Source organism: Crocodylus porosus, unplaced genomic scaffold (genome assembly GCF_001723895.1).
Source record: "Crocodylus porosus isolate Cpor-Errol unplaced genomic scaffold, CroPor_comp1, whole genome shotgun sequence".
NCBI classification, from domain to species: domain Eukaryota; kingdom Metazoa; phylum Chordata; order Crocodylia; family Crocodylidae; genus Crocodylus; species Crocodylus porosus.
The window spans coordinates 27,073,715-27,086,231 of NW_017728943.1; the positions used below are offsets into that span (position 1 = coordinate 27,073,715).

General features: G+C 44.1%; 1 long non-coding RNA gene across 1 annotated transcript in view; it reads left to right on the forward strand.

Annotated features, from left to right (window-relative positions):
- Positions 1–1,398: 1,398 nt before the first annotated feature.
- Positions 1,399–12,517, forward strand: part of LOC109319160 — a 47,644-nt gene continuing 36,525 nt past the window's right edge. Inside the window, exons 1-2 of the long non-coding RNA XR_002103390.1 lie at positions 1,399–1,492; positions 1,823–2,001. This is a non-coding gene — a long non-coding RNA (uncharacterized LOC109319160). The remainder of the gene's footprint in view (positions 1,493–1,822; positions 2,002–12,517) is intronic.

Consider the following 12,517-nt stretch of genomic DNA (forward strand, 5'->3'; position numbering starts at 1 on the left):
CATGAGCATGTAGAGTTGCTGGTGGTGGGCTGTTTGGACATGGACCAGCTTGGTATCCTCCAGCTTGCTGAGGTGATGGAGTGGGGAGTGCTGTGAGGCCTGTGGAGGCAGAGGCCCCACAATTAGCTCCAGGGGGCTGGTGGAGTATGGGGGTCAGATACTGCAGGACCTGGTTGATATAGGTGAGGGCAGTGGGCAGTACGACAGCCTTTACCTCCTGGAGTGAGTGGCAGGGTGCACACAGTGTGGGCTGCCCTTGACAGCCAGGATACCAGGCTAGATGGGCCATAGGTCTGACTCGGTATAACACTGCTTATGTAGGATAAGAAAAGTTGGGTTTTTTTTCCTCCACAGACCTCTGTTTTAAAGGTAACTTGTCCATTTCCTTCTTTTCCCCAGCTTACTCTCTGTCTCTTTCCAGCTAGTTGAGGGGACTTTTAAAATGGTCTTTTTGTTGGAAGATTTAAATCGCTTTGCCCTAAAGCAATCTTCAGTGCAATTAAAACTATCAACACTGCTTCTTCAGCATGGGGTTGTGCAGGGAGGGGAGACAGTGGTTCCTCTTTGAAGTCCCACCTACATGAACAGCAGTGGCAGGACTTCAAAGGGAAGTTCCTGGTTCAGCCTAGCCATGGCACTCAGCATGGCTAGCAAAGCAGTCAGGCTGGTTTTAAGCCTCACAGGACTGAAGGTTAACCACTTGCTTAAGTGTTTGACTGGATTGGGGCCCTCATGTACTGGAGGCTGAACTTGCAGCTTGTGGCAGGGTTCCTGAATATAGGGTGTTAGCTGTAGTGAGAGGAGAAGAGACATAGTGAGAGGAGCACAGGCTTAACAGCCAGAGTCTATGCTCTGGATGGTGATGGTGATGGTGATGGTGGCTGGGCTGGCTGTGGCAGCTGTGGAATCTGGCTGGTGATTGTGATAGCTGCCATTCATGTGTCTCCTTTAAGTGGGCACCGGGGGTTGGTGTCCTCGTTGCCCACTGCTCATTACACAACTGGGTATAAACTCCTCTTATGTAACCCCACAGCTTTTTCCTACAGCGGTCTGGCTCTGCTGCTGTTCCACTGCCCTGGATCTTTTGCCATCTCTCATTTCTGCAAGGTGGCTCACCCTTCCTTTGCTTTGGGGGCACAAGGGGGATACCAACCTGGGTTCACTCATAGGGAGAGCACCTGGTTGGTGTGCAGCTGGTAGAGCTGCCTTGTCAGAGCCCCAATGTCTGGAACATATTGGAGGCTGCAGGACGTGGAGGGATTATGGTATCACCTTTGAATGGTGGAACTCCCTTTGTGGGGCTCTCACTGCTGATAATGTGGAGACAGCAGCAAAGGTGTTCGCCAATGCAATGCTGCCACTGCTGCTGCTGAACAGGTTTTTTCCTATATTCCCCACTGTGCTGAACAGGCACAGCGCTATGTTGGGGGAGCACGAGGCCTGGGAAGCACCAAGGGAAGCATGGAGTATTCTCCCACAGCAGGACCCAAAGGTACAAAACACCTCACCCCCTCTATGGAGTGCAGCGTATTCCCTGCTGGTGGGATTGGGGTGGGGTGGCAAGGCTCCAACCATGGCGGGCATCTGTCTCCCTGCCCTTCACCTCCTGGGAAGTGATTAGACAGCAGTCTCTGCGCTCCAGAGAACTGAAGATTCTGGCTGGCCTTTATATGAGCCATGCTAGAGGAAAGGGGATCTTTCCCGCTCCCTTTTCCTCACTCTGCTGCTTGTGCCTGCTAGAATCTGACCCTTTGCTGCTTGCAGGCAGCAATCTCCCTATTGCTGTAAAAACAATGACCGATTTTCTTTTCCTATTTCCCAGGTGGAACTCTTCCAATTCCTGCTATTAACAGCTGTTTCCATTTCAACAACAGTGATGTTTTACCCTGGAAAACTATTAAACTGTTTCACCCAGTCTGCTAGATCATGATGTTTGGATGCCACCCATAGAAGACATGCCCTCCACTAAGGCCCTTAGCTGAACAAGGTTTCTTAGCTGAGGTGAGTTGAATGGGACACCCTTTGAAAAAGCTCGTGCCTTGGCTGAAGCCAGAGGGGTCTTTGCTGGGTAACATGGAATGTTTCATCCCCTTTTGCAGCTGTGTACCATGCTTTCTTCTGCCAATACTCAGCCTTTGAATGAAACTTGTGGCTACTAGAACAGCTTAGAATCAAAGTGTTTTTCACGGTAACAGTTTATAAGGCAATAGTTGACACATCTAGTTAGAGAGAAGGTTTGTTCTTGTGCCTTGGTTGTTGAACTGGTGTTAGGAGAGAGAGGTTCAGTTCTTGGTTCTGCCACAGAGTTCTTGTACAGCCTTGGGCAAATCACTCAGGCTTTTTGTGGCTCAACCATCATCTGTGAAATGGAGGTAATAATGAACTTTTTTTGTATCTTTTACCTAGCCTGTGAGCTCTTTGTGTCTCCCTGTGTGTTTGTATAGTACCTTGCCTCAATCTGGATCACAGCCTCTACATATTACTGTAATCCGAACAAATAATAATAAGCAAAACAGACAGGAGCAGTCTTTTGGAAGACTTCTTCAAAAAGATACTTAGTTTCACGGAATATGCATGTTGTTAACCTGGTTCATTTGTGTGGTCTCTGACCATCAGTTAGTACTGTAAGAGTTCTATCCCAGCCAGGGTGTATATACAAATATTTCTATTTGAATTATACCGGAGAATAAATTTAGAAGTGTTTAAAGAGAGCATGAATACCTCAATCTGCTAGGTGGAAAAATGACTACTTCTTGTGGGTAACCCAACCTGTTTAAGTTGCTAAAAACATACCTGACTAAAAAAAAAAAAAGAAAGGAAAAAAAGAAGAGGGAGGACAGCTGAAAAAAAACTTTTAAAAAACCCTACTTTCTTCAGATTACTGGTTTACTACTTCAGTATGCAGCATTATTTTCATAACTGCAGCTTTTTTGGGCCAAGGTGGGGAAAATGAGAATATATTAAAGGACTTGGAAAACCACTTTCTATTTGTAAAACATGTTGTGTGTGTATCATAACACCTACAGTACTTGTAGCACTGCCAGATTGCTCATATGCTGCCATATGCTCTCTGCTAAACAACATTAGACTACTTTGTGGCTATTGAAAACAAATGTTTTAGGGGGAGGGAATACTCCAGTCTATTTAATATTTGTCATGCCTGCAATATACACTCATATAGTTTTATTTTAAAATCAGCTCATTCTTAGTGATGTTACCTAAGTCACTAAGGGATAGGTTTCTAAAGGTTCAAGGCCTTTTGAGCTGTTTATTGGTATGTATTTTGTTGCTGTATAGTAGCACCTGGAGGTCCCAAAGGAGATCAGGGCTTCATTTGGGCTGGACATTATCCAAACACAGAGGCTGAAATGGAAATGTAAGGCAGTTATCTTCCAAACACCTCTTGCAGAATAAGCTTCACTGATGAAGTCTGGGTTTGGAGGGCTGGGCTTGCTGAACTGACATAGAAGACTGCAGGGTTGGAAGTCACTGCTGGATGTTGGTAATGACTGGGCGCGTCTACATGTGTGCTTTAATGCGCATTAGCCAATATTAATGCTCATTAAAGTATCACAAAAAACTATGCTCTTTAGCTAATGCACATTAAAATAGGCTAATGTGCATTTTTCCAGTACCTGACAATTGAGGTATTAGATTTAATGCACATTACCTAAAGTGCACTAATGAGCATGTAGACACATCCACTGAGACCTAGAACTCCATCATTCCTGGTCCATGCTACCAGTAGAATGCTGGTGTTAGAGAAATTGTAGATTACACATAATTAGGTGATACTCGCAATAAGAACACTTCCACCCTGGGTCCTTTGGAGGGCAGCTAAGTGACATGTTTTAGGTTATGCGTAATGCCAGTGCCAGATCAGGGAATTGAATTTGGGTCTCCCCATCTAGACTTTGGGTAAATGGAATAGATCCACACATTTCTTGGCACTGCTGCTTGCAGTTCAGTTTAGTACCTGAGTATGTATGGCAGCATGTATAGATATAACCAACCTAACTGTAATCCACCTAGCATGCGTTATGGTAGCAATGACACTATAACATCATGGAATGCACCTTACCCTGTCACTAGAATAAAGACTAGCAAGTATAGCAGAAGACCAGCTTGACTTAGCAGGGAGCTCTTAAGTGAGCTAAAACACAAAAAGGAAGCTTGTAAAAAGTGGAAACTTGGACAAATGACTAGGGAGAAGTATAAAAGTATTGCTCAGGCATGCAGAGATGAAATTAGGAAGGTCAAAGTGCAATTGCAGTTGCAACTAGCAAGGCATATGAAGTGTAACAAGAAGGGTTTCCACAAGTATGTCAGTAACAAGAGAAAGATCAGGGAAAGTGTGGGTCCCTTACTGCATGGGGAGGCAACCTAGTGACAGAGGATTTAGAAAAGGCTGAAGTACTCAATACCTTTTTCACCACAGTCTCCACAGGCTGGGTCAGTTCCATACTACTGTACCTGGCACCACAGTCTGGATGTGTATAAGTCCATGAAGCTAGCTGCAACACAACCAAGAGTGCTGAGGGAACTGGCCAATGTGATTGCAGGGCTTTTTGCCATTATCTTCTGAAAACTCACAGTGATCAGGAGAGGTCCTGGATGATTAGAAAGGGACAAATGTAATGCCCATCTTTAAGAGGGAAGAAACAGGATCCAGGAAACTACAGATCGGTCAGCCTCACCTCAGTCCCTGTAAAATCATGGAGCAGATCCTCAAGGAATCCATTTCTAACCACTCGGAGGAGAAGAAGGTGACTTGGAACAGTCAGCATGGATTCATCAAGGGCAAGTCATGCCTGACCAACTTGATTGCCTCTGTGATGAGATGACAGTTCTGTGGATGTGGGAAGACAAGTCCACATAATATACCTTGACTTTAGCAAAGTTTTTGATACGGTCTCCCACAACATTCTCTCCAGCAAGTTAAGGAAGTACAATTTGGATGAATGGACTGGAAGATGAATAGAAAACTGGCTGGATTATAATGCTCAAAGGGTTGTAATCAATGGCTCCATGTTTAATTGGCAGCCAGTATCAAGTGAAGTGCCCCAGGGGTCAGTCCTTGGGCCAGTTTTGTTCAGAATCTTCATCAGTGACCTGGATGATGAGATGGAGTGCACCTTCAGCAAGTTTTCAGATGGCACCAACCTAGGGGTATGGCTAGGATTCAGAGAGACCTTGACTAATTGGAAGATTGGACAAAAAGATCTCATGAGGTTCAATAAGCACAAATGCAAAGTTCTGCACTTCGGATGGAATAGTCCCATGCACAAGTACAGGCTAGGGGCTGACTGGATAAGCAGCAGCTCTGTAGAAAAGGACCTGGGGGTTACAGTGGACAATAAGCAGAATATAAACCAAGTGTGCCCTTGTTTTGAAAAAGGGTGAAGTCATACTGGGCTGCACTGGTAAAGGTGTTGCCAGCAGGTCAAGGGAAGTGATTATTCTCCTCTGTTAGGACTGGTGAGGCCACATCTTGTGTACTGTGTTCAGTTTTAGCTCCCCCCCCCCCCCCAACAACACAGAAAGGACGTGGACAAATTTGAGAGTCCAGCAGAGGGCAACAAAATGGTTAGGGGACTTGACTTCTAAAGAGAGGCTGAGAGAACTAGGCTCATTTAGTCTAAAGAAGAGAAGACTGACAGGGGATTTAATAGCAGTCTTCAGCTACCTGAAAGGTGGTCCCAAAGAGGATGGAGCTAGACTGTTCTCAGTGGTGGCCCATGGTAGAACAAGGAGCAGTGGTCTCTAACCACATATTAGGAAAAACTTTCTCACTTGGAGGGTAGTAAAACATTGGAACAGGTTACCTAGAGAGACTGTGGAATGTCCAACCCTGGAGGTTTTTAAGACTCAGCTAGGCAAAGCCATGGCTGGGATGATCTAGTTGGGGGTGGCCCTGCTTTGAGCAGGGGGTTGGATCTGATGACCTCTTGAGGTCCCTTCTAGCCCTAATTTTCTATGGTTCTATGACTCAGGTTCAAGGTCAGGTGGGGCTTGGCTCAAGAGCTGAGGAAAATTATCATATTGCAACATTTTGTGACAAACCAGCTTTTCAAGAGCATGGAATTTTTCATTTTGATTTAGGTAGAGTTGTTGTGATAGCTGTAGCTGTGATGGCCCAGGAAAAATGTAAGAGGCAAGGATTTTTGTGGATGATATCTTTTATTGGACCAACTATAGTTGGAGAGATAGACACAAGCTTTCAGGTGTGAGGTCCCTTTTCTCAGATCTCAATTTGATTGACACTTTCCATCTTTGTTGTTCTGGAAAAAAAGCCAGAAGCTAAACATTTTTCAGTAAAAAGATTGCATTAAAATGGAGCTTTCTGCATTTTCAAAATTGAGCGAACATGGCCTGTAAAACTCAGAATGTTGCTGTGCTTTTTATTAAAAATATGAAAAAGTCATCTTTAGAAATGTTGACAAAAAACCAGCAACTTTTTTGGAAATATACTGTTAAAAAAAAATACTGCTGTCAGTGTAGAACTTCACTGACTTCCCCAGGACTACTTGGGTGGGCCAGGCTGACTCACAGGACCAAGGATCAGGCTGGAAGGTGTTTTTACTAATGGCTGCAACTCCCTCCAGGAACAGTGAGCAGAAGATCACATAGAAAATACAGTGGGGACCCTGCAATAGACCAAATTCTGCATTCTGTTCCTGCACCTTTTATGCTAGTTCCATGGGCATGGGCAATCTCAATTGCTGTTTTAACCCCAGGGGAAGCACAAGCACTGCTGATGTTTTATATCATACTTTAATGGCACTCCTGGATGTGTTTGGGCTAAAGATACAAACAAAATATAAGGTTATTAGTTATTAATATATAGTTCCATATGTCTTAATCTATATGTCTAATTTTCTTTGACTTGAGAGGCCTGTTACTTATTCGAAATTCTTTCTTAGAGGCTGACAATAAATAAGGGGTAGTAAAAGTTTTTAGGAGATGATTTGGGGAAATTCTTTGACATGGCATCACTTCAGTTTCTTTTTCTTTGGAGAAATGACATTACCTTGTATGGATGAGCTTGTTCAGGAGGCTTCAGGGCATGATAAAGGGTAATAGGAAGGGCATGGGGTGAGGAAAGGTTCCTGCAGAGTTAGAGAGAGAGACACATGATAGCTCAGCTGGGAGCAGAGTCAGGTTTAATAATGTCCCTGCTCCACACACTTAATAATTGAGGGCAGTACTCTTAGCAGGAGGAGCAGACGGATAGTGTCCCAAGTGCAAAGTGATGGTCTTAAGGGCACAAGGCAGAAGCATAGCTTATACTGCAGCTGAGATGCCTCTCCTAGGTCACTTGGAAAGCATGGAGGGGGAGAAGGGGAAGGGGAAGGGAGGTCACAAAGGCATATATTTCTTATCTGCTTGGTGACTGTAGAACAGGAAGGCAGCACAGAGGACAGAACTGAGGGTGTTTGCTGCTGGCAGGCCCAGTGCTAGCTACTCAGACGGTGAGTATTTGGAGTAAGAGAAGAGTTATTTCTGCCACATCATTTTCAGCATGTAGAATTATGAAATTAAAGGGTTATTAATAGATCTGTTAGGTCCATCTATTTTTGGGAGGCTGCTATATAAGTGGCCTCTGTTAATAAGTGCACCTTGCAGTTTTTAATGCAGTTGTTCTCGTAACATAGGAATTAACATTATCCTTATTTTACACAAAGGGAACTGAAGTCTTGAGAAGTTAAGTGCCTTGTCTAAGGTCACATAAGAAGTATGCATCAGAGCAGTGATATGAACCCTCATTTTCCAAGTCTCAGGCTTTTCCCTAAACCCTGGACTGACCAAGCCCAGGTGACCCTTTGTACTTCTGTAGACTACAGCACCCAGACTCCTTTCAGAATTACTAGCATCAACCCCCATAAGCAGTGAGATGTGTAGAGTATCTGATGCTCGTGCTTTAGGCCTTATTTCATAGTCACACCCAAAACTGAACTGTTACAACAGCAAGCACCTTGGATTTGGTAGGTATATTTAATTGTCACTGTATACAGGTTTCTCAGTGTCCTCACAGGGCCTAAAAGTGTAAAGGGGGATGGAAATTCAGTTTTGCCCCACTGCTGTCTGTTAAGCTGAGCCTCCACACTACAGGTTTACTTCAGAAAATAGTGTGGGGGGGAGGCAAGATCTGAAACCCTTTGAGTATTTCCCTGCAGTGCAAAAATCATCACATTGATTTCCGGAGAGAGGCTGAGCTACTAGAACTCCCAGAAAATTTACCTTGGGTCCCATCACCTCTGAGAGTCAAACCCATCATACCTTTGCTGCATGAGAGGAAGAAACTGGTTGTCCTCTCTGCATGGTGTCACAGGGCTGTTTCTATTCCAGGTGCATGATGAACTCCTATGGGAGTCAACCAGCAGTCTCCCATTTATACAGTGGAAGCTAGGTTGGGCTGAAGTGCCCATACTTAAGGATGCAGAAGAGGAAAGTAGGGGCAGGATTAGAAGATAATGAAGGTTGACCATGAAGCACAGAGTACCTTTGATTTTTTCCAAGTTTCATAGCTGTCCTGGAAGCGAGGAGCAAAGGAGAAGCTAACTTATAAAATGTAGATTTTTCTTTGCATGGCACCCACTTCAAGGCCCTAAACCTGCTGAGAGCTCAGCCCCAGAGGACTCCCATTGCTTTCAGTGGGCTTCCTCAAAAGGCTGCCCATAGGAGCTCATGGCAGGCTCAGTGCTTAAGCACCTGTCCTTGCTACTAAACCAGTAGAAAACTTAAGGGACACATTTTGGGCTAAATCCCGGCTGGTAAGTTTCTAGAGGTGCATCCTAGAAATGTTCTATGGAGGTTCTGGCTCACAGTTTTCAAGGGCTTGCCTACACTAGCCTCCATGCAGTGCCCAAGAGCATTGATGTGAAGTATGCCCTGTCTACTCCTTCCTGCTTTAATGCATACCAAATACTGAGAATGAAGCAGTGCAACCATCTTAAAGTACCACTTTAAGATGTGAGAGAGCGTACCTAAATTCAGGGCGGGGGCACAAGCTCCAGGCTGTTCTAAGGTGGTGTAGTTTCTCATTTTCAGTTGTTGAGCAAGGAGTGGGAGACAGTGACTGAGAAAGTGCTGTTGCTGGGCTTACCCAGAGGCATAGAGATGGCCTGAACCCACCTGAGAAGCTACTTGCTTTGTGACCATATTAGCAGTGGGGCATGTACAGCTCCTGACACAGAGTGGGAAAACTGCATATACGCCCATCTGGTGCAGATTATTCCTGCTTACAGCAGGGCTAGAGGGGGCCTTGAAAAGGCTGTATCTCTTGATAGCATAAACGTGTGTGCACATCACACACACAGTATAGCCTTGTGGTTATCTTTGGCTATTGGTTATAATGCTTATTAAATCTCAGGAGAAGCTTTCTTCCTGCAAGGAGAGTAGGATAATAGAACAAACTGCCAGTGAAGCTGTAGAACCTCTCTCCTTCATGGTTTCCGGGCAGAGGTTGGATAGGCATCTGTCTGGAAGGTCTAGGCATAGTGCATCCTGGATTCCTGCAGGGTCTTGGACTAAGTGACCTTTTCAGCCCTAATGTTTTTTTGATTCAGTGGTTATTTCTGCTAATTTCATGTAAGGGAAAAAAATATCTACATGTTCTGAGTTTCCTTAGAGCCGGACTTCTGATTCATTTGTGGCATCACAGACCATAAGCACAGTCTGTGGCACCAAGGCAGGCTGTATAGGGAAAGGCCCTAAACTGTGATTTAAGAGAATGATGTTCAATTCCAGATACTAACATAGGTACCTGTGATGCTTGGGCCCAATCCAGTGAATCAATCTGTACCTCAGGTGTCTGCCAGTCCTGCAAAGGTAAGAGCACTTTTGCTGGTTAGGGTAATTGGGGCAGGGCAAGTCTCTTAGTGTGTGTTACTCCAATGCCTAGAACAATGAGATCTGAACGAAATGACAGCCTTTAGCTCAGTGGTTCTTAACTATTATGGCTAGGGACAGACATTACACATAAACTGGTTTAAGTGATCTGATGCAGGTTTAAACCAGTTTCTGATCACTTACCTAAACATGTCAGAAGGTTTTTGACATTATGTTTTCCTATTCTTGGGATTGGGAATAGAAATTCCTTCTGAATTATGGGTAAGTGTTTGCAAACCTAACGGTATTAATATTGAGCAACACCTGACAGCATGCTTATGAAGATCTCATGGCAGCTGAAGCTGCCAGAGCCCTGGATTGAGAGTCACTGCTGTAGCTGATCCTGCAATTTACTTATTGCTATTAATCAAACCTCACATCATATGCAAGCTTTTTGACAGACCATTTCTTCCTTCCTTCCTTGCTTGCTTCTTTCCTTCCTTTCACCACTGGACTGATATTTCATCTGCATTAAGTCAATGAGGAGCGGCCAGCTCAATGGCAGAGTTGCATTAGTCCAGTGGTCTTCATTTAGGTAAACATCAGATAACAGATTAGAAATTAATCAGTACACACCAAACTAGAATTATACTTTAGTACAAGATCCAGCACACTGGGGATGGACTGAAAAACTTTCATGAATAAGTCATTCATAGCTTATCACACTCTTAATCACTTCCTCAGCGATAGCCACTTTTGGAGCATTAATCTGAACACGTCTTGGAATTAAAATGTAAGATAAATATGGGTCACATTTTGCCTGGCACATGCAGAATGGGGGAAAGGCAGAAAGTGAATCAATCCCATGATTCCCTGGTGTAGGGACTGGAAAAGAAAGTATGAGACCCACATCTATATACCCACTTCCCCCTAGGTTGCAGGTGGGCACAAAGGAGGCACCTTTAAGGGGTGCAGCTCCATGCGTCACCTTCTGTAACTAAATGTCTCCATGCACACCCTCCAGAGCAGGTTATGTCACAATTTTGCCCTGTATTGACAAAGCATTCACCATGGTTCAGGGATATTGAGGCCTTTGATCCCTCTCTGAGACAGGGAGTACCATGGGAGAAATAGTATGTGATCACATCATTGAAGATTATGTTGTAATATGTATGCAACAGGGTGCTGAGTTAATGTAGCCCAAGCAATCTTAATCCTAATATTTCCTTGCTTTGTAACCTTAATGTTCTTTTAATGTCCTTTTTGGTGTACCATACATGTTGAAAGTGTGGCTAATATGTTACACTAGGAGGATGAGCAGGTCTCTCTAATTTTTGATGGCAACAGCTATGGCACAAACCGGTCTCTGTGATAACATGTAATATATACGCACCTATACACAATATATAGGGACCTGCCTAATTTGCAGTGGCTGCCTTCGTATTTTGCAGTCCCAGTGTGGCACTGGGAACCATTTTTGCAGTGGAAAGTGGTGCCCCTCCCTCCCTCCCTCCCTCTCCACTGTGCTTCAGGATGCCAGGCTTCCCACCTATGTTTGCAGCTCCCTCCCCCACCCCATCCCAATTGCTGGCAATTTTACAGTTTATATATATATATATATCTCATATGAAGTTGCAAATATACTGCTGGCAAAAGTCAGGAATTTGTCCATATAAAGCTAACAAATGGCTAAACTTCATCTAAGACACATGCGCGTGCACATTTCCATGTATAATGCAGCCTTATAGATATCAATATAGCTACAGTATATGGGGAAATGTTGTGCAGAGTATGTGAGGATCTAAATATAAAGGACAGTAGCTTTAACCTGCACAGGGACACCCCATTAACCCTGCACAGGGACACTCTGAGTGCTTCCTAGAAGTGCCTTTGTGTGGTATAGTCTAATCCACATGCCTTGTAAATTCACGCCTATGCTTAATACTCAATAAACTGCTCTGCACAAAGGGACTGTATGTGCGGATTAAGAGCATCCACATCGGAGTTAGTATAGACTAGACAGTGTGCTATAAATTCACACCCTAGCTAACTCCAAATTGAATTATCAAGGTAGATAGGCCCATGGATATGGTAAGCTAAATGAAGCATTGGGTTTTTTTGCAAGCCATATAAATGAGTGCATGCATTGGGCCCACTTGCCTCCTCACAGCAATGTTATGCTGAGGTAACCACAATTGCATCATTAGATTTCCTTCTACTTTACTCCAATATCTATGAAAGGAGAGTAGAAGCCAATTCATATCATGGTTCATGCTCCCCAAAAATCACAGATCCCCTTTGCTACCTATGTGCAACAGGTTCAGTGTTCAGTGCATCAGCCTGAATAAGAGGCAAAGTTCAGGGAAAGGAATCATTTCTAGATTTCACTCGTGCTGTTTCCAGCTACTGCTCCATACTGCCAATTCCTTCTCAGTGTGGTTTAAGCAGCGAACAGCTATAAAAGTTTGTTGACCCGAGAGGCTTAATATCAACCAGAAGTACAGTCAAAGTCAATACGGAGGCAGAAAATTCAACGCTAATAGAAAAATAGAAATCAATATTTAGAGTGTGAGTCAGAAACTTAAAATAGGAAAGTGAAACAGATGAGTGCTGTGGCTGTAAGAGGGCTGGAGGTGAAATGTTTTGATCCCTGGTCCTCTGCTGATCACTATCTTCATCTCTAACA